The 27,384-nt window shown below is 39.8% G+C and overlaps 1 protein-coding gene across 2 annotated transcripts in view; it reads left to right on the top strand.

The window, feature by feature from the left end:
* Positions 1-27,384, top strand: part of KIAA1217 (KIAA1217 ortholog) — a 735,067-nt gene that overhangs the window by 269,926 nt on the left and 437,757 nt on the right. The window contains exon 1 of one of the 2 annotated variants that reach the window (XM_004605356.2): positions 19,413-19,502. The exons of the other annotated variant lie outside the window; for it this stretch is intronic. The gene's annotated coding sequence lies outside the window, so the exon portion shown is untranslated. Of the gene's footprint in view, positions 1-19,412; positions 19,503-27,384 lie in introns of those variants that run through there. 2 annotated transcript variants of the gene reach the window in all.

Genomic DNA, 27,384 nt, shown 5'->3' with positions numbered 1-27,384 from the left:
CCAGGAGTAATTCCTGAGTGGAGATCCAAGAGTAACCCCTGAGCATCATGGATGTGGCCCAAATAAACAACAACAAAAACAAAAACCCAAATCCAGGTATAGCAATTCTCATACACCATCTCCTCTTCTGGGCTGTGTTTCAGGTGCCCTGATGGGTAACCCTGAAACTAATAGTGAACAGTGCCAGTCCTTTTCTATACCATGTCTGACTCTATTCATAGAGTCAATTTATAAAATTAATTTATAAATTTCCTTTAGTAAGAAAGTCACAACCACAGCTAGTACTAAAATAGGACAATCATGACAATAGAAAAAGTTGATGCTATATAAATATGGTCTCTCTTTTAGTACATACAGATATTTGTACATAATATTTTCAGATCAGGGATAATTGAAAATATAGATGAAAGGTTTGGCTGCATTCAGTAAGCTTCATTCCAGCATGAGTTATATATCACTATGGGCTACAAATTCATGCCAATGTATCCACAGTAGATCTTAAATAAGGTACGAGAAACCTGTAAAACAAGGTCATGGATTGGGCTGGAGCCATAGCACAGCGGGTAGAGAATTTGCCTTGCATGCAGCCAACCTAGGTTCAATACCCAGCATCCCATATGGTTCCCTAAGCACTGCCAGGAATAATTCCTGAAATGTCATCTGCTGTATTTTCTTGTGCAGTAGTAGTTGAGATACCAACACATTCTGCAGAGCTTAATGACATCATTTTTATGTAAATTGAGCTCAGTTTATTTGTCTTTCCTGTCTTGTTGTAAGGTCACACCTTTTGCTTCCCAGTTACCCCCAAAAAAGATTTTGAGTTTGAAAATCATTTGGAGAAATAATATCTGTAGAAATGTTTCCCGTAAGTCAGGGGCCACGTGTATGCATTTCAGTTCATGGAATTTAATAACTTATTTAACATGCAATAGCAAGAGAAAGGATTTTGCTAGCAAACTTAGAGAAACTATTCTGCTCATGCAAAAGGTAATTTGTTTTATAGGCAGAAAATAGTGTTTACAGTTTGAAATAAACAAATCATTGCTTTAACAGTGGAAGAGAAAGTATACTACTTCAAAAATAATTGCTTGTTTACATGCATTTTCTTGTTGGAAACAAAAGACTGAAATGAGAGCTCTTCTGTCACTAGCCTGTTATGGGGAGGAATGAAAAAGTATATACAAAGGCCCTCAGCAGTAGAGAGAATTTCCCATAATTCCATGTGAACATGATAAATTGTACCATTTTGTCACTTAATGGTATATTTGATCAATATGGCATCTAATGCACAAGGTTCCATTAGAAATCTCAACTCTGACAGAAAAGATTTTTTTAAGTAATTCAGGATTCTCAAAACTTTAGGAAAGATCACTACTTATGAAATATGGCCAAGTTATATCTTCACACATGAAAAATGTACTATTTTTTGTTTGAAAATTATTTTAAGTACTAAGAATTTTGTTAAGCTGTGTTAAAACTGCTCTGAGTTTCTGCCAAAGAACAATAGTCATACCCATCTTCTTTTTTTAATTAAATTAAATGAGGCAAAAAAATATGTAGGACAAAAATGAATACAGATTATTTTGTATTACTTATTATGAAAGATTGTTCTGGGAGCAAATATTGACCTTAACGTTGTATACAATTATTATGATTGTGCTAAAACAAAGCATTATTTCCTTTTTACTGTTATACAGAAGAACATGTCATTCTTGGTAACCCCTAGAATCAACACAGTGAAACATAGGGAAGGATAAGGCAAAGGATATTGTGAGAGTTTCCTGGATACTCTTCAAATCTGCAGTCATTTGCTTGTTTGCATTTATATTTGTTTCATTAGTCATGATACTTAAAGCTAACTGCCTTCATATACAATCTCAAAATCTCAGTAGCTTGAAACAAAAAGATGGTTGATGATTTGTGCTATTACATAATGGTGAGTGCCTCTTCTGGAAATTCTTTGTTTCTTTCCTCTTGGAGGTTTTCCATCCCAGTGTAAGGTGAGGAATTGGTCTAATTGTCTGGGAGGTGTGTGACCTCAAACTAGAACCATCGCTTCCACTCACCATTTTAGACCAGAATTTAGTCTAGAGGTCACTGCATCATTTCAAGGAGTTCTTGAAAGTGATGTCTTCCATGGAGAGTATCATGCTAAGTGAAATGAGTCATAAAGAGAGGGACAGACATAGAAAGACTGTACTCATTTGTGGAGTATAAAATAACATAGCATGAGGCTAACACCCAAGGACAGTAGATACAAAGGCCAGGAAGATTGCTCCATAAAAGACAGCTGGAATAGAGAAGGGATCACTAAGAATATGGTGGCTGAAGGAATCAGTCGGGATGGGAGATGTATGCTGAAAGTAGATAATGAACCAAACATGATAACCTCTCAGTATCTGTATTCCAAACTATAATGACCAAAAGTAAAGAGAGAGTATGGGAAATATTGTCTCTCATGGTCTCATGGAGGCAGGGGGAGGGTAGGAAAGGGGGGTATACTGGGGAGATCTGTGGGGGGGAATGTGCACTGGTGGAGGGATGGGTGTTTGATCATTGTGTGATTGTAACCCAAACATGAAAGCTTGTAACTATCTCACAGTGATTCAATAAAAATTTTTTTAAAGTGGTGTCTTCTTGTGTGCATAGGTAGAAGAAGCAAAAGATATGCTTTCCTGATTCTTCAAAGGCTAAAAACAAACAAGCCGAAACTTAACTTTCCCAGAATGCTCAGTTACTTAGGATACCAACAGAGGGTTGACCTTTTTCTCTTTAAAGTCATCATTAATGTCTACAAATACATGATTAATGTTAGTATTAGGTAGAGTCCAAGTCCAAGTCTTCCCTATAATGACTCTATATCTAGGTTTTTGTAATGATAGGGAGCATGTCTCTCTTCCTCTGTATTGTTTTTATTGTCTCTTAGAGTCTAAGTTTTCTTTTATTTCTGGGAATATATATTTATTTATCATTTACTTTTTAGAAAAGAACTGTGATTTACAAAGTTGATAGCTTAGTTTTAGGTACATAATATTTCAACAAAAAATCCCTCTACCACAGTTCCCATATTCCCTCTCCACCTGTCAGCTTGACAAGCACATTACAAAGTTTCAGTGGTTGCAGCTTAGATTTCAGTTGTTTTCAGTTTTATTGAGACAGTGTCAGGGAGGATATGGTTGACCCAGGAGATGATTAGCATTCAAATTCCAAGTGTGTTGGATGTGAGAGCGGTGAGGCAGTAATATCTATCACTCTCATTGGGATAATTCTTCAGATCTGGGTTTACGGCAGTCCCTGACCTTCCCAAAAAGAATCACCTTTCCCAAGTAGAGAAGGACTGTCCTTTGGTCAAGCATGTAATGAGTGTCTGCAAACCCCTGCTAGACCTCTAGACAAGTTCTCAAGATCCAGTTAGCAATACATGGAGAACCATCAAGTTTCTAAGTCTAGGCAAATGCAAATGAGGTGCTGCATGCGATGGTCTGGTCAGCATTTCATAAGAAATTATTGTAGTTTGTACTGGACTGGAGTGCGTGCTTTCCTGCTTTGCACTCTGGAGTGTTGGTTTTGATCAATAATAATACCATACCCTGAGCACTGCCAGTCTGACCCCAAAGCCCAGAAAATAAAGTTGGAAAACTTTATTTTGAATAAATATTCTATATTGAATATTTGAATAAATTATTCTATATTGAATAATCATACATAAGGATCTGTCTGTAGTAAAGTACAATATAGCATGGCATAGTATGGTATAGTGTAACATGGGTTGGTATAGTGGAATATAATACTGTATAGCATGAAATCCTTGTATTATACGGTAATACAAGGGTTCTAAACTCAGACTACAATCCCGATTTCATTACTGGCTACTCCGTGTATTTATGTATCTCTACTCTTTACTTATCTCTCTCCCTCCCATGATGTTTTGCAGTAAAAATTTGCCCTTGCCTCTTGAACTTTGAATTATGTCTCCTCAGCTCAGGAGATAACCAGCTCTGTTTGGATGTTCCCTCCCTTCTCTGTGGTCTGGAAACCCTCCCAGACAGCAGCTTTGGACATTTGTGGGGTTCACCTCATTTATTTTTACTCTCTCAGCAGTCACTTTCCTGTGCATTATACTGTTTTGAAAATCATATGTTTTATCTGTTACCCGAGTTCTTTGAGGAAGTAACATAAATATGGGCCTCTCTATTTCTTCCTTTCCAGAGGCAGGTCAATCAATAACTTTAAAGTCAATTCTATTCCCTTAAAACAACAATAAACAGAAAGGTAACTAGAATGATGGGTTTTTTTCCAGTAATAGTGATCTTTCACAAAAGATGAATTTTCTGAAATGTTTTTTCTTCATCTATTAAGGTCACTTTGTAATTTTTTGTAAATTTTATTCTTCATTTTGTTAATGTGTGTGTCACAATAGTGGATTTGTGGATATTCAATCATTTTTATATCCCTGGCATAAGTCCTGCTAGATCATGGCATATGTTCCATTTAGTGTACTACTGAATTTCGCTTGCTAATACTTTGTTCAAGATTTTTATATCAACATTCATCAGGGATACTGGACCATAACTTTCTTTTCTTAGAGTGTTCTTGTTAGGTTTTAGGATCAGGAAAATGTTGGCCTTATAGAATGAGTTTGAAAGTCCTCTTTCCTTGTGATTTTTGGAAGAGTTTAAGGTTATATATTATTTTTCAATTTTTGGTGAAATTTATCAATGAAGTCATGTAGCCCTAGATTACTTTTTGTTGAAACCAATGAAAATAGTTTTCATTTTTCATGAAACTTAGAAAGACGTTTCACAAAATTTGCATTGTTGGGTTAAGGACACTTACGGTATCCTTTAAGGAAACCCATTATCCAATCAATATCAGATCTAAAATGAGTCAGCTTTGGGGCTGGAGCAATAGCACAGCGGGTAGGGCGTTTGCCTTGCACGCGGCCGACCCGGGTTTGATTCCCAGCATCCCATATGGTCCCCTGAGCACCTCCAGGGGTGATTCCTGAGTGCAGAGCCAGGAGTAACCCCTGTGCATTGCCGGGTGTGACCCAAAAAGCAAAAAAAAAAAAAAAGTCAGCTTTGAACAATCTCTTCAAAATACTGAATTTTTAATCATGCCAAGACCTATGGTTTTTCTTGCACAATTTCCTCATCCCAGGGAAAACTGTGATTAGTTTATAGAGTTAATGATGAGAACTTAAGTTTCCATGTGAAAAGTACTTGGAACAACTGACATATGTGAATGTCAACATGTATTTGTTATTTTTATTATTATTTAATTCTAATTATTAAGATAGCACAGTTATTATTGTGCTATTAATACCCCAGATATTATTGTTGCTGACGTCACTGGGGAAGTCCCACTCACTGCTGCCTGAACAGCTGATTGTGGTCCTTGCCGGTGTCTTACTCCTGGTTGTGGTGTCCACGCATTTTCAGCTGCAGTGTTTGCTAGAGATGGTCACATCAAATGCAGTGTTTGCTGGAGATGGTCACATCCTTTGTTACATTGTTCCACGCACTTGGCTGGGGTGCACCCAAGACTGCACACTTCGTGGCAGCTTCGAGAGTCCCAAAGAGTAGACCTGCCATGTCTGTGTTCTGCACATGTGGGCAGTACCAGGGGTCGAACTTGTAGTCTCACACATGCAAGGCAGGTGCTGTTTTCCCTAGGTCGTCTCTCTAGCACAGCAGGTAGGGCGTTTGCCTTGCATACAACCAACCTGGGTTCGATTCCTCTGCAACTCTGGGAGAGCTGGACAAGTTACCGAGAGTATCTTGTCCCCATGACAGAGACTGGCAAGCTGCCTGTGGCATATTGGATATGTCAAGAGCAGTAACAACAAGTCTCACAGTGGAGACGTTACTGGTGCCCGCTCAAATCAATGAGCAATGGGCTGACAGTGATACAGTGATCTTAAAAATCTTAAAATTATCTTTAAGAACTAGCCAATAAAGCTCTGTCTAATTAAAAAAAAAGAATTGGGCTGGAAAGATAGTGCAGTGAGTAGATCACTTGCCCTGCATCTGATCAACCCGGGTTTGATCCCCAGCACCCTATCTGGTCCCAGTCCCAACAAGGAGTGATTCCCCGAGTACAGAGTCATGAATAACCCCTGAACACTGCTGAGTGTGGACCTTCCTGGACCTTCCAAAATTAATTATTTTGGAAGGTCCAAAAGAAAATTCAACTGTCACTTGAGAACTGTCAGTAGTTTTCACTCGCATAAATGTTATGTTTGATGTTGTAAATTTTAATACTGTAAAATAAACTTCTTGCCTTATCCTAAAAATATATTCTAAGTTGTAAATGTCTTATGAAGCACCTCTTCAGAAATTCCCCTTTTGGTGGATTGGAATTGGGGGTTTCCTGAGGATGCATGGAGCTGTCAAGAACCCAGGGGGGAAGTGAAGGGTGCCATGTGAAATCAAATTAAAAAGGAATGGAAAGTAAACATTTCACAGTTTTCTTAATTGGCCATAACTGGATACTTTTAAAAATTGTCTTTGTCTATGAAAAATTCTGTAGGGAGGAAAAGCAACATCTGAATAATCCTATCTTGAATTGGAAATGTAAGACAATTCAAAAGGAGAATTGTGGAGCCTTATCTGATTTTATAAGTTAGAAATGCTTCAAAGAGAGTAAACTCCAAAGCTCTCTTTAAAGATGTTCATGGGTCTCTTTCTTCACCTAAATATCTACATAGCTTTCGAACATGAGTCTGCAGAGAGAGTAGTGTTATAGACTATTTTTGCACAGCATGACTTAAATTCTTCATTTCACCCACTCTGAAGGTTAATTTGTAGTCTGATGTGAGCTTCCTTTACTTCATACAAACACATACAGGGTGCAGGGTGCATGCTGCATTCTTATTTACGCTCAGGGGGGAAAAAATTCAGTGCTGTGTGTCTATAACTTTAGGAAATATTTGGAAAGTCAGTGCCTAAGGATTCTGTAGCAATGGGAGAAATGCCTCCCTTAGTTGGAAGAGGATGTTCTATGCCTTTATAATAAAATTGAAAGGATGCCCAAGAGCTGAGTGTGTGACTCAAGGGGTCCCCTGTACCACGTGCCCTCACACATATCCTCCCCAATGTAAAACACCTCTAGGTATAGTTTGGTGGTCCCTGATGATCATGTGGTATGATTCCCACAACAATTTCAGGTAAAAATATATCCTCCAAGGCAGTTGAAAGGTCAATGCCAGAGAAGTAAAGAGCCAACAGAGAAATGGCCTTTGCAAAATATTTGATACCAGTCTCTCTTTGGTGTTATTCATTACCAGAAGTGTAATAGTCTGTGTTTGTCTTTGTTCAGATGCACAGAGAGAATGAATGAAGTTTCTGAACAAGGGCATTGCCTTATCTTTCTTGCAGTGTCACTGGGTGACAATGCAGGACATTGCATGGATTTATAGGAAAGTCATGGTCAGACCTCAAAGATAAAAATCAGTCATCTCCATTGGTGCTTAGTGACCCCAACCATGTCCTTAAAGCCACATTGTGAAAGCAAAGTTTGCATCTAGGCATGACCCAGGCTGCAGAAAGTTGGAGACGAAGCAATAACCCATTGTCCAATAGGCGAGCAGGGAAGTTAGAGTACCCTAACTTGCACTGTGTGTGAATATAAATTTAAATCATTCTTCTTGCCATGAAATACATGCAGTTTGACTATTTTTAGGTGTCCATTTCTATGGCATAATTGTTTCCAGATTGGTGTGTGTATGTCCCAAATTTTATGTCTTCCTCAACTGAAACTAAACTTATTCAACACCACATCCCTTATCCACATGCCCTGGCCACCTTATGGATCTGTCTACATTCAGTACCTCCTGTAGGTGAGATCATGCTGTATTTTTCCAGTTATAAAGGACTGACTTCACTTATAATGCCTCAAATGTTTGTTCACATGGGATTATTTGTAAAATGTCCTTCCTCTCTAAGACTGAATAATATTTCAGCTGATTATTTGTCACAGTTGGTTAATTCTGTCATCTATCAATGGACTCTGGGTTGTTTTCACCCATTGGCTATTGTGAATAGTTCTGAGCAGAGGGCTATGAATATATGCCCAAGTCCCTTGTTTCATTTCTTTTAGGTGTATATTCAGAAATAGGATTGCCGGACCATATGCTGATCCTTTGAGGGACCTCCGGTGCCCTTTCTCACAAGGCCTGCATTCTGTTATCTTCCTCCCAAGAATATCTAAGAAGAGTGTACAATGTGGATTTTCCACCCCCTCCCTGCCACTAGTTATTTTGTTTGTTTTTTTTAACTGTACTTCCTAATAAGTATGAAGTGATAACTCCTTGTGGTGTAATTTGCATTTCCCAAATGATTAATAAGTTGTCCATCTTTTCTTGTGCTTGTTTATCTTGTTGAGATGGGGTTTCCTTGGGAGGGGGCAAAATATGGGAGAGGATTAAGTAAGAATCAGCATTAACTCCTGGTTCTGTGCTCCGGGATCATTTCTGGTGGGATGTAGGGGATTATATATGCCACAACTGGGGTCTGCCACTTACAAGGCAAGCACCTTAACCCCTGTAATGTCTCTCTGGCCCTGACTTTGTAGAGTTTTTAGTGTGCTCTTCTTATATTCAAGAGAAAAAGCCACTTGTTAATTTTGCTGCCTTTTCTATTTTGAGGTGTCTGGTTTCTTTATTATTTGTATGTAAAAGTGACCATGGTTTGAATAAAGAGGGAAATGTAATCTTTGAATACATTTTAAAACAATATTTGTGTTGTCTTAGTTGATGGATCGCTTATCTTTCAAAATGCTTAATGAATGCATTTTCTCTTCACTCATCCTTCATCAAAAGCAAATTAAAATATACTTCCCCCCGGAGGCTTAGCACATTGTTAGTTTTATTCCATTTTTCTTGTTCACATTGTGATTTCCTAGACACCCCCCCCCCACCACCACCACTATTAAATCAGAGCATATTAAAGCCGATGGGAACCGGAAAGGATTTCAATAGGTATCTCAGAAAATCAGCAGGTGTCTGTTGAACTAAATGTCATTCCTTGTTTTCACAAGTGACTGGAGATTCTGAAATAATCTCTTCTTACTTTTTCTTTTTCTAAAAAGCTGGCTTTACTGATCCGAAAAATTCAATTGGATCTTGTCTCGTGTTTTCTAATAACTAAGAACTTGTGCAAGCTAATTTGAAATTATACAAATAAAACCTTGCCACCTTTTTGAGTTAGAGCATAAGAATTAATAACCTCACTCACTTGCCAAATGATCACCGTGATGTTGCAAAACTCCTATAGGTCTTCATGGTTTAATATATAGTTCTCCCAAAAAAGGTGGTGTGAAGAAGGGGGGATCTCTAGCACTATTGCTTGTTTAAGTGAGTAAAAAAAATGTTTTGCTTATTACAGCTATACATATTTGAAACTTGAATTTGTTAGATAAATTCAAATACAATTTTATTACTGATAAGTCATCATAATACCCTGAATCTAGCCAATACTTTCAGATTGTGTTACTTTTATTTAAATTTTCCATAATATCACTGCAGGACACAAATATTAGAAATAGCCTATCTTTACTTTAGGATTCTACTTTAAAAACTACAGTTGTAGAGCCAGAGATAGATAGATAGATAGAGAGAGAGAGAGAGAGAGAGAGAGAGAGAGAGAGAGAGAGAAACAGAGAGATAGAGAGATCTGGGGTAAGTTGCTTGCCTTGCATGCAGCCAACCCCAGGTCAATTCTGGGGTCATATTTCCCAAAGCCAGGAGTAAACCATGAGCACTTCTGGTTGTGGCCTAAAGTTAAAATATATACATACCTTTAATCTACATTCAGGACCAGTGTGATTCTTTTAATGGCACATGGAAAACTGCCTGTTAGTATAGAATTCCATTCCTCCTCACAACCTGGATGTCTGACACATTTTCTACAACTTTTTGAAATGGCTTCCAAATCTCCTGTTGTTTCAGATAAGTCATTTGGTCTCCAATGCAATAAAAAACCAAGGAAAGTTCTTGGAAATGACAATTTTATAATGTACTGAGGCATGTCCTAAATAATTTTAAGCTTCGTTTACAATATAGAAGCCCAGATGGGTGACATCATGGTGTAAAGCAATGTTTATTGAACTCATAAAAAATGCTTTTTAAAGGATTCTTAGAAATTAGAGTTGTTAACTCAAGAAATCTCTCTGTAGTGTTTAACTAGGAGATTGAGGAATCTGAATTTATGAGCCTTTGTCTTAAATCTTTGAAACATAAAATATTTTATGAGATAAGTTCAGACCACAGATCCACTTATCCTAGCACTCAGATGGCACCTCCTACGTGCTGTAACCTATACAAATTACAGGTTTCCCTTGCTAAACAAAAGTAAACCATCCCTGTTTGGTATGACTGAAGATATTTGGGTGTCTGAGAATACTCAAAATTTTTCCGTGTAAATGAGAGTAAACAGCATACTAAGTTCTAAAACTAATGCAAATATCATTTTAAATAGGACTCTTCCTCTCTTCCTCTCAACAAGGAAAATCTATAACTATTGAACAACATGGGAAAACATAATAGATAATCAAGTTTACCAAAGAGAAATTATTCCTAACACTGGTACATTTTTAATTAAGTTAGAAACATTACTTACTTACTGTTTCTGGAAATGATCCTTATATAATTCTAGGTCCTGTCTAAATGTGATGTACAGTCTAAATATTAGAGTAAGGAAAATATGAAAAAATATTTATATGCAGATTTGGAAATAACACAGAACACAACTAGATGCAAAGTAAGGCAAGAATTCCGTACAGCAGGTTTTAGCACAATGAGAAAGGTATCAGAATGGTATAGGATTGGGGCTGGAGGAAAGAAGGGAAGGATTATAAAAGGGAGGGCAGGAGGGAGGATGGGAAGGAAAAAGGGAAGGGAAGAAGGAAAGAAGGAAGGAGGGCGGAAGGAAGGAAGGAAGGAAGGAAGGAAGGAAGGAAGGAAGGAAGGAAGGAAGGAAGGAAGGAAGGAAGGAAGGAAGGAAGGAAAGGAAGGAAGGAAGGAAGGAAGGAAGGAAGGAAGGAAGGAAGGAAGGAAGGAAGGAAGGAAGGAAGGAAGGAAGGAAAGGAAGGAAGGAAGGAAGGAAGGAAGGAAGGAAGGAAGGAAGGAAGGAAGGAAGGAAGGAAGGAAGGAAGGAAGGAAGGAAGGAGGGCTGGCAGGTTAATGGTTGCTATAGAAACAGAGATCAGCAAACTGTTTCTCCAGCTACTTGTTTCTTGTAAATAAAGTGTTGTCAGTACACAGCCTTGTCCAATCATTTCCTTGGTCTCTGAGTGCATCTGCACTCTGGTCCAAAGTTGAATTACTGCTACAGAGATCACACAGCTTACAAAACTGTGAAATTTACTCTCTGATCATTCACTGAAAAAATCTGCTGACTCTGCTAGAAGATTCTTCTAGGATACCCAAAGAGCCTGTACTTAGGACAAATTAAGAACATTGGTACTTTATAACTTAAAATATACCTGTTCATTCTTGCCTTACTGTACAGCAGTCAGAATACTTTCAGATTCACTGTCTCCTTAGATTGTTGCAACAATACTATGATAGAAATAGCAAATAGACTCTGATGGGCTTTGCAAGATGGTTGGGTCTCCAGAGGTGAAATGGATTCTCTGTGGCTCCGACGCCAATGGTGGCATTTGGTTCTACACAAGTTGAGGCAGGGTCTACTCAGCAGGCAGACAGTGAAATACTACTCAGCTGTAAAAAAAAAAAAAAGCAAAATTAGGCAACTTTCTGCCACATGGATGGAACTGGAGAGTATCATGCTGCATCAAGTGAGTCAGCAGAGAGACAGACACAGAATGATCTCAATTCTCTGTGGGATATAAAGACACAGTAAGGAAATAACAAATGCCCAGGTCAACAGACCCCAGGAACTCAGGGTCTGAACTTTAGCGGGGAATTGGGAGAGAAACAGGAAAGAGGGATCTCGTGCGGAAGAGAACTAGTACCATGGTGGGGTATAATGTGGGCACTCAGGTGAAGGTTGGGTTGTTCGAAGCTTGTCCCATAAAGCCCTTAAATGTAAGCACTATACTATTGTAAATCATGGTGCTTAAAATAAAAATGTTTTAAAAATCAAAGTGATGAAAGAAAAAAGAAGACAGACGAATCTCACCAAGTTGTTACTGGCACTTGGGTGGGAAGGTGGGGTAGTGGGAGGTGAGGAAGCCCTTGGAGACTGTCCTTCCATCAGCTCCAGTGGCTGCCAGCCTCAAACTCCGTCTTCCACTGACCTTCTCCACGGGCTTGCTGATTTCACACGTGGAGCTGCTTGCAAACCCCCTCAAGTCTGGCGCTCTCTGCTTTCCAGCACAGGATGTGGCACTTCCTGCTGGGGGCTGCCAGATTTCCATGGCATTCGACTCAGGCACGCATGCCTGCCAGGCTACAACATTGCTACTCTCTTGTAGGGACAGGGCTGTGGGGATGAGCTCATGGCAGGAAAGGTGACAGAGGTGAAGTTTTCCAGGTCATCTGCAGAGCTCTGCAATTGTCCTGGAATGTTCATGCACATACATGCCCTGTGGGTGGCAAACAGACCTGAGTTGAGAGAGAAAGAGAGAGAGAGAGAGAGAGAGAGAGAGAGAGAGAGAGACTCTGGGGCTGGGTTAGCAGTTCAAATCTCACCATCAGCGCTTATGATCTGTGAGATCTTGGGTGAGTTTCTAGACCTCTGACTGCTTCTGTTTACTCATCTATAAAAGGAGATAATAATTTCACTGTCCCATTGAGAGGCAAAGCTGTCTTGATGTAGTGGTGGTAGGTAAGAAACATGCAGGTATTGTTAATTATCTCTGCTGTGGATCATGATGGTCTCTGTGGGAGCCAGGGCCCAGATGTTGGGCATTGTGCTTTCATCCTGGGTGGCACCTTTGTTCTCTTGAGGGGCTATTATCTTTGCGTTCTCTTCTGCAAGTGAATTGTCACCCCCCCCCCCCCCCCCGTTTTCTCATTCACCTTGAGGACATTCTGCAGGCTTGAAGGAAAATAGAGCTTTTAAAAATCTTCTCTGGGAGGAGCTGAGTGATAGCACAGCGGGTAGAGCGTTTGCCTTCCACGCAGCCGACCTGGGTTCCATCCCCAGCATCCTGAGTACCACCAGGAGCAATTCCTGAGTGCATGAGCCAGGAGTAACCCCTGTGCGTCACCAGGTGTGATCCAAAAAGCAAAAAAAAAAAATCTACTCTGGGAATGGAGAAATAGTACTGGGGTTAAGGTACTTGTTTCCTGCATCCACTTTGACTGCTCTTTGTTCAGTCTCTGGCACCACATATGGTCCCCCCAAGCTCTGCCAGGAATGAGCCATTAGCACGGGTCTCTCCGAATGCTTCCTAGATGGGATGGGGTTTCCCTTATGGACCAGGCAGGGTATTCCCTTATCAAGAAGGTGTATTTCCATTTGAAAGCAATAAGAGAAAGTTGCTTTGCATCCTGGAGAGGGGGCAATTGGGTTTGCTCAAACAAAGCACCACCAAGCATGGGGCTTCTCTATCAGCCTGTGCCTTCCAAGTTGGGATAGACTTGGAGAGACATGAGAATGCTTAAATTGAGATTTGCTGAATGAGGTACAGGTGTGGTTCATCAGAGGCACCTCTGGATTGAAGCATCATGTTTGGTTAGCCACTGGGTCACATACTGACTGGAAGGCAGGAGCTGCAAGTGTACTGCTTGTACAATGCGCAAGAGAGGCTCACTACAGACTGTGGCCAGCCTATGGAAGTGGTGCTCCCATTGCCCTCCTTATGGGAAGAAGCCAGAGATCCTCCCTGGGTCAAAGTGATTCAAGAACTTACCAAAGTAGAGTTTGGTAAGAGCAAACTCAGGTCAAAGAAGAAAGAGCTTTTAGGGAGAGCCAGATGGTCTACCCAAGCCCCATTGGTTTAAAGATTGCAGAATTATCTCTTTGGTGAGGAATTACAACAATATAAAGAATTCCAGGGAGAAAATAGGGAATTTGAGGGTGGAGAGAGAGGCCAAGTGTCACGAACAATTGACAGTCATAGCATTCAGAGTACAGAGGGGTTCTGCAAGACGTCCTGGTGATGACGTGGTGATGACGGCTGCAGAGTCTGGGACCTACAGGGCCAGCACGTGGGATTCTGGAAGTAGGAAGAAAACTCTGGCCCCACTCTCTGATCAGGCCCGTCCCAGAGGTATGCACAGGAAGATTGTAAAACCAGGGAGGAAATTGAGAATGTCAAAGGAATGAAGGTGATCCCCTGCAGCACAGTTACTAAGAATGTCAATGAAAGGGCCAGTGTCAGGGTCCAACAGGGCTGTGATTCATGATTCATCCTAGAAAGGCAAGCAAGCTGGCATAGCACCCAAGAATTCCAAGTAAACCTGATTCCAGGAGCCACGTGGGGGATGCCTAATGTCATATAGTCATTGAAGACCTTATGAGAAAAGACTTGAGATTCCCCAAAGAAACAACCTGTATGTCAATACTAAAGCAAGGAAATTGTGCCAAGTTTTCAGCTTGTATGGCTCAAGACTTTATCACCAACTCTTCTCTGACTTTCTAGCCCATTAGCCTGGTCTACAGATTCCATGATCACAGGTGAGAATCCTTAGAATCTATTTCTTATATCACTGTATCACTGTCATCCTGTTGTTCGTCGATTTACTCGAACCGGCACCAGTAATGTCTCTATTACACTCAGCCCTGAGATTTTAGCAGCCTCTCCTTACTTGTCTTTCCGAACAATTGGAGGCTCTTTCAGTGTCAGGAGAATGAGACTTATCATTACTGTTTTTGGCATATCAAATATGCCACAGGTAGCTTGCCAGGCTCTGCCATGCGGGTGGGATACTCTCGGTAGCTTGCCAGGCTCTCTGAGAGGTATGTATATAACTGTTACTGTATTTGGTATATGAATATGCCATGGGGAGCTTGCCAGGCTCTCCCAAGCGGGCAATAGACTCTCGGTAGCTTGTCAGGTTCTCCAAGATGGAGAACTAGGCTATTAGATGTCTTATTATTATTATGAAGTTCTCATATATGCATATGTATATTTATCCATGTATAATCCCTTTAATAGATGCATAGCAGATAGAGAATTGTCTCTTATTCTCTGTTTTATTCTCTGTTTCCCAGGAGAACCTTTAATTTGCTTTTTGGGTCACACCCAGTGATGCACAGGGGTTACTCCTGGCTTATGCACTCAGGAATTACTCCTGGCAGGGCTTGGGGGACCATATGGGACGCTGGGAATCGAACCTGGGTCAGCCGCATACAAGGCAAATACCCTACTCACTGTACTATCACTCCAGCCCCACCCCAGGAGAACCTTGACCAAGACAGTCCCCACCTCTACAAGTAGGCCATTGCATGATCACTTGTGTCTTTTGCCTTCATTGTAAAACAAGCCTAAGTCCACTGGGCTCTCTCAGAGAACTAAAGTATGCTGTGCTGGGCTGTGATTCCACTCCTCTGAATGCTCTTATCCCCCCGGTGTGGGTACTCCACCTGCTTCCATGCTGTTAGGCTGAGTTGCACAACTTTCCCGGCCCTGATATTCACAGTTGGCTTTCTGAATGACTGTCTGCTCTCTAGGGCCATGGCACTCCACTACAATGTCCATGTTTCATACCACCGATGCAAGATAGGTTGTTGTTGGTAATGAGTCATTAATTAATAATATGAGCCTTGTCCAGAGAGATAGTTCAGGCTACAGCATGTGGTTTGCATGCTGGAGGTTCTTATTTAATCCCCAGTACCACATGGTCCCCTGGGCACCATTAAAAGCAACCCCTAAGCACTAAGCCAGGAATTTATCCTGTGCACAAAGGAGTATTTATCCCCAAACCAATCTAAATAAATTATAAACTATGAGCCTGACCTTTGGAGTGGTCACTTGGCTTATGGGCACAATTTTCTGACATTCTTGTTCCTACATGCTGTAAAAAATATAAACATGGGTATGCGGAAAGGGTGATGTGTGATGATGTGTTGTTCGTGGGCTCTTGGGCGGTGCTCTCTCTGTCTGTCTGTCTGTCTGTCTGTCTGTCTGTCTGTCTCTCTCTCTCTCTCTCTCTCTCTCTCTCTCTCTTGCCGCTCAAATTCGGTGCTCTCAAGACACTGTGTATGGACCGGATTGGGATGGCTCCTCCTTGTGCTCTGCTTCTCTGTGTGCCGCTGTGCTCTCTTCTGTCTGTCTCTCTATCTCTGACTCTGTCTCTGTAATCTCTCCTCTGGTCTCTTCCGACCTCTCTCTGTCTCTGTCAACTCCCCTCTGGTCTCTTCCCATCTCTCTTCTTCCGATCTCTCTCTCTGGAGCCCTTCTGCTTCAGTCTCTGGAGCCCCACTCGCTCTCACTTCTCCCTCGCCTTGTGCTCTTTCTTTCCCCTGATTCTCTTTTGCTCTGTGCTCTGCTTCTGTGTCTTCTCCCTGCTTCTGTGCCTTCTCCTTGTTTCTGTGTCTTCTCTCTTGCTTCTGTGTCTTCCCCCTTGCTTCTGTGTTTTCTCCCTGCTTCTGTGCTCTGCTCTCTGCTTCTGTGTCTTCTCCTGCTTCTGTGTCTTCTTCCTTGCTCATGTGTCTTAGTTTATATAGCATTCACATAGGGCGGTGACACAAAGGTGTGTTGAACATTTACAAATCAACAAAGAGGGGTAAGACCACTCCTCAAGGAGATTAACAAAATCTCATCTAAGGAGATGACTCCAGATTACTAGATCAGCTCAAGGGAGGGATCCAAACAAGGGTGTGTCGATTTCTTCCTTCCTCAGCTAGTAATTCACTTAAATAGTTGTAGTAAATCTACATCAAATATTTCTAGCAATGTCATTCTGTATGAGCACATTAAGAAATATATCAAATTTAAAGTTTGGTTCTTTCTGAAGACATTCACTATATATTCCAGACCAGGTCAAGTTAGTCTTCCTAACCCCAGCAGGGTCCTAGTCTCATTGTTACTTTTGGATCATGACAGCTTTTGTCTATGACCAAGCTCTCAACTTGTAGTTGAGTATTGTGGCGCTTTGACCTGGCCCATTTTGATGCCAGGGTAGCTTACAACTTACCCTGGATCCATTACGTCCCTTTTTGGGACCTTGCTTTTGGGTGCTAGGAACTAAAGGCAACTAAGTTGAGAAAGCAGATGCCCAAAAGTAAATATTATTGGAGTCAATAAGCTCCCAAGTTACAAAGCATAATATTAACTGTCTTCCTGTGTCCATACAGAAATGACATTGCTTTAAGGAAAACTTAAGTTCCCTGCATCAAGGTAAAGGACAAATCTAATGTTATCCTACACTACATTCTAGCACAACTCTTATGGTATCCACTTGGTCAAAGTTAGTTTGTTTTTTGTTTCATTAAATCTGTTTCCAAAAAGAAATTCAACTGCTATTACTGATAAACAGAATTAGAAACCCCTTAGAGGTCTGAGAAAGCATTATGTCTCAAGCAGGAATAAAATATAATGTGAAAAAATTAAAGCATAGACTACATTATTTTGATCCAATTATTACAAATAAAGGGGTTACTTAATAGTGATATTAATAGTTTCTTGATAGATATGCTTAGCAGTATTTAATGTAAATAACTTTATAGTGGACCAGTGCTCTAAAATAGAATTATCTGTTATGTTCATAGGATACATTTGTCCTAATATTGAGTCTGCTCTCTTTTTTCATTCTATCAAATCTGTCAGTCCAAAATCAGGAATGCTATTTTACAGTATTCTTTCTAGTCTGGGTCAAAATTTGATCTTGTAACTCTGGTATTTTTATAAGACTGCTCTAACTCTGTTGGGAGTCATTAAAATTGAGGGGTTTTTTTGGAAGGACTGAGTGAAGAAATTCACATTGATTAAGCACTGCCATGTGCCAGACCAGGAATAGATTTACACTTTTCTTGGTCTATGTGGTATCTTGATGATGAAAAGTTACCGCTCCAATGTTATTGATGAAAAAGACCCAGGAAGACAGCTTACCCTGGGGTGGACCCACATTTGGAATTTAAAGGTAACTTGGTTCCAGTTTATCATTTTTTCAGCATGTAATTCACCTCTGGTAAAGTACTAAATATCTGTGCATTTATTAACTGTACACAGAGAATTATAAGATATTTACACTTGGAGTGAAGTTATGTGATCATATATTCCTCAAACCTTTTTATAGTTCAGAGAGAGTTTGTATAGCCTCTCCCTAAGGGAACACAGAATAATTGAGGTTGGAAACAGCTTAACCCTGAGTCATAAAAATCAGTGACATGGGAAACGAAGAGGAACATGGTTGCCCTTTGTAGAGAAGAGGTTGTGAGCTCGAGGTATGTGCTGTGTTCAGTTGGTGGAAGGAATGTTTCTTGCCTAGGAAACTACTCCTTCAGCTACTCAACTACACTTGAGTTTTAAATAACATGACTCTCAGGCTTTCAGAAATCATGGAAATTCCATGGATGTATCTCTTCATTCACATAAAATCTAAACCCTGTAAAAGGTGAAAATGATTTGCATCTCTTCTCTAGATTATGCATATACACATACAAACACGTCCACACTACATTATCCACACCCAAAACTCCCGTCCTTGTCAATGAAGAGGCCTCGGGAGGCAGCCCCGACAGTATAGGAGTTCTGGTCTGTTATTTTTCTTTTGCTCTGTGTGCTCTGTAAAGGGCCAGAGAAGTAATTATGTAGGTGGACATTTGTAACACTGTTCACTCTTGGAATCTAATATCAGGAATGTACTAAGGCGAGGAAACATTTGCTTGAACTTATGCCTGGAAACTGAATGTGGTATGCACTTCATAGTAATATGAACCACACTTCTGGCTTATTTTCATGTATTGTACCTGAGTGGGTGGGACAATATTTACATTCTGTTTCCACTTTCCTATCGTCAAGTCTGTGCATGATGGGAAGTTCTGTGCGTGTGTGTGTGTGTGTGTGTGTGTGTGTGTGTATGTTGACTCTGGGTGTGTGGGGGTGTGTGTGTGCCTATTTTGCATTCCCTATTGCAGCATCTACCGTTCACCCAAGTTGGAGCTTTTACCATTGCAGAAAGGTGCCCAGTGTCTTGCCAGCACACACCTACATTCCACAGGTCTGGGGCACGGCTCTGTCACTGCTGGATGGCGTTTGCTGAAAAGAAACCCCAGAGGCAGCCTCGCACTGTCCATCCAGCAGCACTTTAACTGTCACTGTGGCTGCAGCTCAGGAAAGGAAGCGCTCAGGATTTTTGTTTGTTTGCATCTGCTGCCCCAGCAGGTAACATTCTGGGCTAGGTCCTCTGTGGGGGTGTTTCTTTCTGCTGTGGAAAATGACCAAACCTTCCCGGTTGGCTAGACCTTTCTTTGCTAATGCAGCTTCTAAGCTGCCAGCAGCAAGGAGGGAGGATTCAAACAGCAGACAGAAAAATATCAGTGTAGGTGAGAAGATCTGGAGAACCGGGAGTGAAGGAAATTTGGTCAAACAGCAGCAGGTGACTCCGGCAGCCAGCCCCGCGCAGCGGAAAGCTTCCCCACACAAAGGTAATGTTTGCCGTCAGCTGCTTTTCTACATGTCTGCTGAGAAACTTCTTTACGAATCTTACTGCCAGGTATTCTGAACTTAAATGTTTGAACAAGACCTTTTGTGATTTTTAAAACTTAACTCTGTGTTCGTGTGTGTGTGTGTGTGTGTGAGAGAGAGAGAGAGAGAGAGAGAGAGAGAGAGAGAGAGAGAGAGAGAGAGAGAGAGAGATCTCTTCCAAAACTCTATGAGCACGTTGTCAAAATAACCAATGATTAGGAAGAGGGAGGTAATAGAATTTTCTTTCGTTAATTAAGGAATGTGCAAAAAAGAGTTCATTGTTTTCATTTCTCCTGCAGAACTAGAGTTTATTCTTGGTGCTTTACAGTCGTTCATTACCCCAGTCATATTCACGAAAGTTTCTTCTTTGTTGCTTATCTCTATGAAAAGGAACAGAAAAAAAAAGGAAAAGTGGTCAGAAAACACATCATTAACTAGCAAGAGAATTTCTGCTTGCTTAATTTTTTGCAGTCTCTTTTTAAAATGAATTTGTATCTGAAATGATAATCTATGGAATGGTGGTTCCTTACCAAGCATGACAAAAATCTCTGCTAGTATTGTTACCTGAAATATTTAAATGAGCTTTCTTAAGTGAATATTTGAATGTTTCATTTAGCAAGGTATTGTTGAACATTTGACCTGAAATTGAGAAATGCAGTAACCAATTAAATCTATGTGTAACATTAGTATCTATAAGCACAGAAAGCAGTTGAAAGCATGATAAAGAAAATGTACTGATAATTTTCTCCATTAAACCAAGAAATACTACTAAATCACTAAGCAGATTTATAATCTTGTCTTAATATAGTTTTAGCTCTCTACCAAAAATGTTTGGTTCAATATTTTTTATTCTAAAATAAAACTTGTTTTAATATTCTCATCCTTATAACTAGCAGATTTATCTATGGAAGAAAAAACCATATATCATATATATCTATAGGTAGGCATATAAAATCATCATTTAATAAATTTAATCTTAGCCCCTATATAAGGGCTATTATAAATGAAAGTGCTGTTATACAGTTTTCTGCCATGAGTTATTTCAAAGATCCATATATTCATAGGAAATGTTTTCATTTTTGTTAACTTGGCTTATTAGACTTTTATCCACTGTGATAGTAAAATGCATGTACCCAAACCATTTAGTTGATCTAAAATACTATAGAAAAGAGCAGTGACTGTTGACTGTTGTAAATATCGTGAATATTGATGAAATTTATTCCATAATTTTGGCTGCTTAAGAAAAATGCATTTCTTTATAACATATAAAGGTAAAAAATATTCTACAGGGGCTGGAGCGATAGCACAGCAGGTAGGGTGTTTGCCTTGCACACGGCTGACCCGGGTTCAATTCCCAGCATCCCACATGGTCCCCCAAGCACCGTCAGGAGAAATTCCTGAGTACATGAGCCAGGAGTAACCCCTGTGCATTGCTGGGTGTGACCCAAAAAGCAAAAACAAAAAACCAAAAAACACAAAAAACTCTACAAAGGAATTTTAGCCATGTCAGATTGAACAGTACCCAAACATTTCTATATTTATTTTTATTTATTTATTTATTTATTTATTTTGCTTTTTGGGTCACACCCAGCAATGCTCAGGGGTTACTCCTGGCTTTGCACTCAGGAATTACTCCTGGCGGTGCTTGGGGGACCATATGGGATGCCGGGGATCGAACCCGGGTCCGGCCGCGTGCAAGGCAAATGCCCTACCCGCTGTGCTATCGCTCCGGCCCCACATTTCTATATTTATATGGCACATATAAATATTGATATACATATATCTGTATTCCTGGAAGATCTGCCTGGAAAGGGAGTTTCAAATCAAACAATTCAGAGATGATTCAAATTGCCAGTCTTCTCTCAGTGGTTTATGGAACATCTTGGAGTAGATTTGGTAGATGAAAATAGGTGGTTTTTTTTTTCTCACATATTTATTTGAGGGGTTGTTTCAAAGTCCTTTGACTCCAAGAAGGATGATCAAGTTTCAAGGTCAATTTTACATATGATATTTTTGAAAAAGTGAACTGAGGGCCTGTGGGAAGATAAGAAGATGACATTTCATTGGCAGTCGTTGAGGGACTTCAGCCTATCCAAAAGAAAATGTTCCTCCCCAGAGAACCTTAATATTGGTGGTAGGACTGCCATTACTCAAAATAATGTATATTTGTCTTCACTTGTAACCATAATTCTTTGTCCATATCCTATTTGTAATTTAATACCCAATAGAAACTTCCTGTTGCAGGGAACAGTTCTAAAGAACTTAAGAGAGTAGCCATGTGTGTTGATGCAGCTTTAACTGGAAGTATTGCCCTAAAATCAAAAATCCAAACTCTAGATACCCTATCTTAGGTTTGTGCTAGCTGTGATGCTCTTAAGCCAACACAGCAAGATTTAATTATTAGTTCTTGCTAATGTTTTTTTTTTCTTTTGGTCCTCAAGTTTAGCCTATAAAACTGGAGGTTTTCGAATCTCAACTTCCTGTTTTTTCCCTCTTGTGCAATCTGTTTAGTAATATAAGTGGATTTTGGTACATTGTAAATTTACATTTTAGGATTGTCTTTAAATTTATTTCTTCAGTAATTCTGGAGCTTATGCTTCTCACCAGTTTTCCATGACCCCCTCTATACTTCTTAGATTTTATTTTTTCTTGTTAAAAAAGTTGAGAACAGTTATTCCTTTGTTATCATAATTAAGTCTTTTAATGGTGTTCTATAACTCATCCTAAAAACTGAAAATCAATAAAGAGTACAGCTAAATCAGATCACATATTCTCATTGTCAAGCCCCAAACTATGTTATGCTCACTTTTTTCTTACCATCTGAAACTCTTTAGTTCTTCCTTCCTTATCATGTCTAATTTTCTCAAGAATAATATGGATTTCATCATATCTGAAGACTCTTCCCTTTCTTCCAGAAACTTCTCTCTATATTCCTCAATCGCTCTATCCTGATCTTTGTGACTTATTTTATTTTATTTTATTTTTATTATTTAAATTTATTTATTTTTTAATTAGTGAGTCACAGTGAGGGTACAGTTACAGATTCACACATTTTTGTGCTAGTTTTTCCCTCATGCAATGTTTGAGAGCCCACCCCTCCACCGGTGTCCATTCTCCACCACCAATGAACCCAGTATCCCTCCCACCCCCCAATCCCATCCCCCCACCCTGACCCTGTGGCAAGGCATTCCAATTTGATATCTCTCTTTCCTTTTGGGTGTTGTGGTTTGCAATAGGGGTATTGAGTTGTCATCCTGTTCAGTCTCTAGTCTACTTTCAGCATGCATCTCCCATATTACTTGGTGTTCCCTTCTCTATCTGGGATGACTTTCCCCCAGCGTATGAGGCCAGCTTCCAAGCAATGGAGCCAACCTCCTGGTATTATATAATACTATTCTTGGGTATTAGTCTCCTACTCTGTTGTTCTATATTCCACAGATGAGTGCAATCTTTCTATGTCTGTCCCTCTCTTTCTGACTCATTTCACTTAGCATGATAATTTCCATGTTGATCCACTTATATGCAAAGTTCATGACTTCATCCTTTCTAACAGCTGCATAGTATTCCATTGTATAGATGTACCAAAGTTTCTTTAACCAGTCATCTGGTCTCGGGCACTCGGGGTTTTTTCCAGATTCTTGCTATTGTAAACAGTGCTGCGATGAACATATAAGTACAGATGTCATTTTGACTATTCTTTTTTGTTTCTCCAGAATATATTCCCAGAAGTGGTATTGCTGGATCAAATGGAAGCTCAATTTCTAATTTTTTGAGAAGCGTCCATATTGTTTTCCAAAGGGCCTGGACCAGTCGGCGTTCCCACCAGCAGTGTAGAAGGGTCCCTTTCTCCCCACATCCTCTTTAATAGCGGTTGCTTTTGTTCTTTTGGATGTGTGCCATTCTCTGTGGTGTGAGGTGGTATCTCATGGTTGTTTTGATTTGCATCTCCCTGATGATTAGTCATGCAAAGCATTTTTTCATGTGCCTTTTGGCAATTCATATCTCTTCCTTGGAAAAGTTTCTGTTCATTTCTTCAGCCCATTTTCTGAAGGGGTTGGATGTTTTCTTCTTGTAGAGTTAAACCAGTGCTTTATATGCCCTTGATATCAACCCTTTATTTCCGGTAGCTAGGCAGTCACGCAGTCACACCCAGAAACTGCCTATCCCCCCACCCTCTGCCGTGTAATCCCATCAACGGCCAACATCCAGAGATTATGAAACCAACCTCCCAGAAGCTCACGGCCCAATTCTCCCTCTTGGAGATTCTGGCAAGGTACCAAGAGTTTATTGCCCGCATGGGAGACCCTGGCAAGCTCCCCATGACGTATTCATATCCCAAATACAGTAACAGATATATATGTACATATATATATATATATATATATCGGAAAGACCAGCAAGCTACCAAGAGTACCCTGCCCACACAGTGAGAGTCTGGCAAGTTACCCGTGTTGTATTCAATATGCCAAAAACAGTAATGATAGGTCTTATTCCCCTGACCCTGAGAGAGCCTCCAATCGTTGGGGAAGACAAGTAAGGAGAGTCTGCTAAAATCTCAGGGCTGAGAGGAATAGAGATGTTACTGGTACGTGTTCCAGTAAATCAACAATCAATGGGATGACAGTGACAGTGATACAGTAATTTATTATATTAGTTCCATTTTCCTCTTCCCTACTCTAAATAAAAACTCTTTATGAAGAGATATATATGAATACTAACCAACAGTTTAGTTCAATAAAAATAGCTTTTATGTCCTATACATTTATAGTAATGATAATTATAATATCTAAGTTTCCCTAAGATCATGCAAACAGGAAAAGGGAAGTTGTAACTCTCATGATTTGGGCCCCTGGATTTCCACATTATACTAAAGTACCATTCTGTACAGAATAACAGTTTATTCCTCAAAACTATTAGATTAAATAGTCTGGTCCCTAAAAAATTGTCTGATGATATGCCATACAAAATAGGTGTGTCTGTTCTCATTCTTTTTTACCCAGAGTTCTAGTTTGTTAGACAAAACAAAGTAAAAAAGCAAGAGGACAAATTTCAGAGTAAATAAATTAATTACAAGACTGTAATTTTTTTTCTCTGTTGTTGAATAATGAGAGAATACATAGAATAAAATGTAGGTTACACACAAGTGCAAACATGTACATCCACCCATGCATAATTGCACACACACATGCACACACATGTCCATATACATTCACATAGATACTCAATATAATTCAAGAAAGGGTCTTCCATCACGCATGACCTGGTAGTCCAAGTACAAGCCTGTAAGCCAAAAATCACTCAAACCTAATTCTTTCTAACTCTGGCTCCCTCTGTGGCCTGGGGCCAGGCAATTATCCTTCCTGACTGAATTTCATCAACCATTAAAGAATAATAATGTGTGGTTTATGAGAAGAAGTAGTGGTGAGGATTAATGAGTTGGTTAATATGTGTCCAGTGCTTTCAAGAGCACATGTGCTTCATGAAGACTCTAAGTTCATAGCATACAGAGGTCTCTAGTTTCTTTAATTGCTGTGGAAGGTAAAAGCTTATTCTCTCACAAATGTGCACATGCTGTACCTCTAAGACTCCTTAGCAAGCTCCTGGTTGCACATCCTACATTATTATTTGTGACTAAGTAGTTACCTCACATGCATCTTATTTGCGTGACAGACTAGCTGAGATTATCAAAATAGCCTTTGGACATCTGAGCACATCCTACATTATTATTTGTGACTAAGTAGTTACCTCACATGCATCTTATTTGTGTGACAGACTAGCTGAGATTATCAAAATAGCCCAATATTATCCACCACTATACATTAAAAATATTAATAACCAGGGCCAGAAAGATCATGCAGAAGGTGAGGCACTTGACTTGCATGCAGCCAACCCCAGTTTGAATCATTGGCACCAAATATGATCCCCTGAGCACCGCCAGGGACCACTGTTGAGCACAGAGCCAGGAATATACCCTGAGCACAACCAAGTGTGGATCAACCCCTTTCCAAATATTAATTACCAAGCAACAAAATTGTTTGCCTTGCACGTAGCCAACTTGGGTTTGATTTCTCTGTCCCTCTCGGAGAGCCCGGCAAGCTATCGAGAGTATCCCGCCCGTAAGGCAGAGCCTGGCAAGCTACCCGTGGTGTATTAGATATGCCAACAACAGTAACAATAAGTCTCACAATGAGAGACGTTACTGGTGCCCACTCGAACAAATTGATGAGCAATGGGATGACAGTGACAGTGACCAGTTAGCTCTGAATAATGCATTTTATTTGCACAGACAATAAGCATCTTTCAAACCTATTACTAAACTTACATGACATCTCTTGGGCAATTGGGGTTGAGTTGGTTGGTTGGTTGATTTTGTTTTGGGGCCATACCTGGCAATGCTCAGGGGTTACTCTTGGCTTTGCACTCAGGAATTACCCCTGGCAGGACTATATGGGGTGCTGGGGAGCAAACCCAGCTTGGTCACCTGCAAAGCAGTACCCTATCCACTGTACTATCAATTCAACCTCTCTTAGTCAATTGTTTTGCAAGTGAAAACTAAACCTAATGCTACATACCAGGATTTGATGGCAATATTTCTCCACCTAGATATAGTATTAATTATGACTATGTGAATATTGAAAATTAACAATTACTTCTAGAGTTCTCCTTATTGTCCTTGAATAAATTGATCAATATAACTGTTTTATACCTGGTAACAGATAAGTAAGAAATACAAGTAACATGTTCCCATATCTTATTTTCACTTGATATGGTCATAATGCAACATGCTGGGAAAGAACATAAGGTCACCTTTAAAAATTAATTAGGCCTGGGGACTCAACCAATAGCACAGTGGATAGGGTCTTTGCCTTGCACAAGGCCGACCCAGGTTCAATTCCCAGCATCCCATATGGTCCCCTGAGCACCGCCAGGAGTAATTCCTGAGTGCATCAGCCAGGAGTAACTCCTGTGCAGTGCCAGGTGTGACCCAAAAAGAAAAAAAAATAATAATAATTAGGCTTGGGGCTGGAGTGATAGTACAGTGAGTAGGGCATTTGCCTGGCACGCAGCTGACCCAGGTTCGATTACCAGCATCCCACATGGTCCCCCAAGTACCGCCAGGAGTAATTCATGAGTTCAGAGACAGGAGTAACCCCTGAGCATTGCTGGGTGTGACCTAAAAAAAAAAAGCAAAAAAAAAATTAATTAGGTTTTTAAAGTTAATTTGTGTTTTTAGTTTCTTAGTAACAAGTCTGGAGAATTTAGTAATTCACAGGATTCATCAAAATTATCTACAACTGCACTGGAGAAGCATGGACTACTATGGACAAAGAAAAAAATTGTCAGAAATTTAGAGTAGGATTAAAAAAAAAATTAGCACCTACTTTATCTCTTTCTTTTGATCCATGTGGAAAATGTCTAGTTATTTTTAAAATCAAGATTACAGGGTTGAGCCATATCTTTTTATCTCAATGCTTTTCTTCCTTTATATATTCTGTGCATTAAAGGCAAAATCTACTGGAGTACTATCAATTTTATCTTTAAATATTCTTGTCCTTGACATGGACCCATATTGATTTCTTATATAGGCACATCTTGTTTTTACTATTTACACTTCTAGTTCCCTGTTACTTCTTGCTTATTCCAAACTCAGAATGAGTGGGCAATGGTTCTGCTGACTCTCCTTGGATTTTATCTATGTAGCTAACTTATAATTAGATCTCATTAATGCTGAAAAGGTGTGAGTAGTGTTTAATTATATTTATAACTCACAAGTTTGCTTTTGGTTGCTTATCTCTAAATGACCTGATAAAGGAATATATTTCTTAGTTCAATAAAGTTTAG

The sequence above is a fragment of the Sorex araneus genome, chromosome 9 (assembly GCF_027595985.1).
Source record: "Sorex araneus isolate mSorAra2 chromosome 9, mSorAra2.pri, whole genome shotgun sequence".
Taxonomy (NCBI): domain Eukaryota; kingdom Metazoa; phylum Chordata; class Mammalia; order Eulipotyphla; family Soricidae; genus Sorex; species Sorex araneus.
This window is presented reverse-complemented; position numbering and strand designations above follow the sequence as displayed.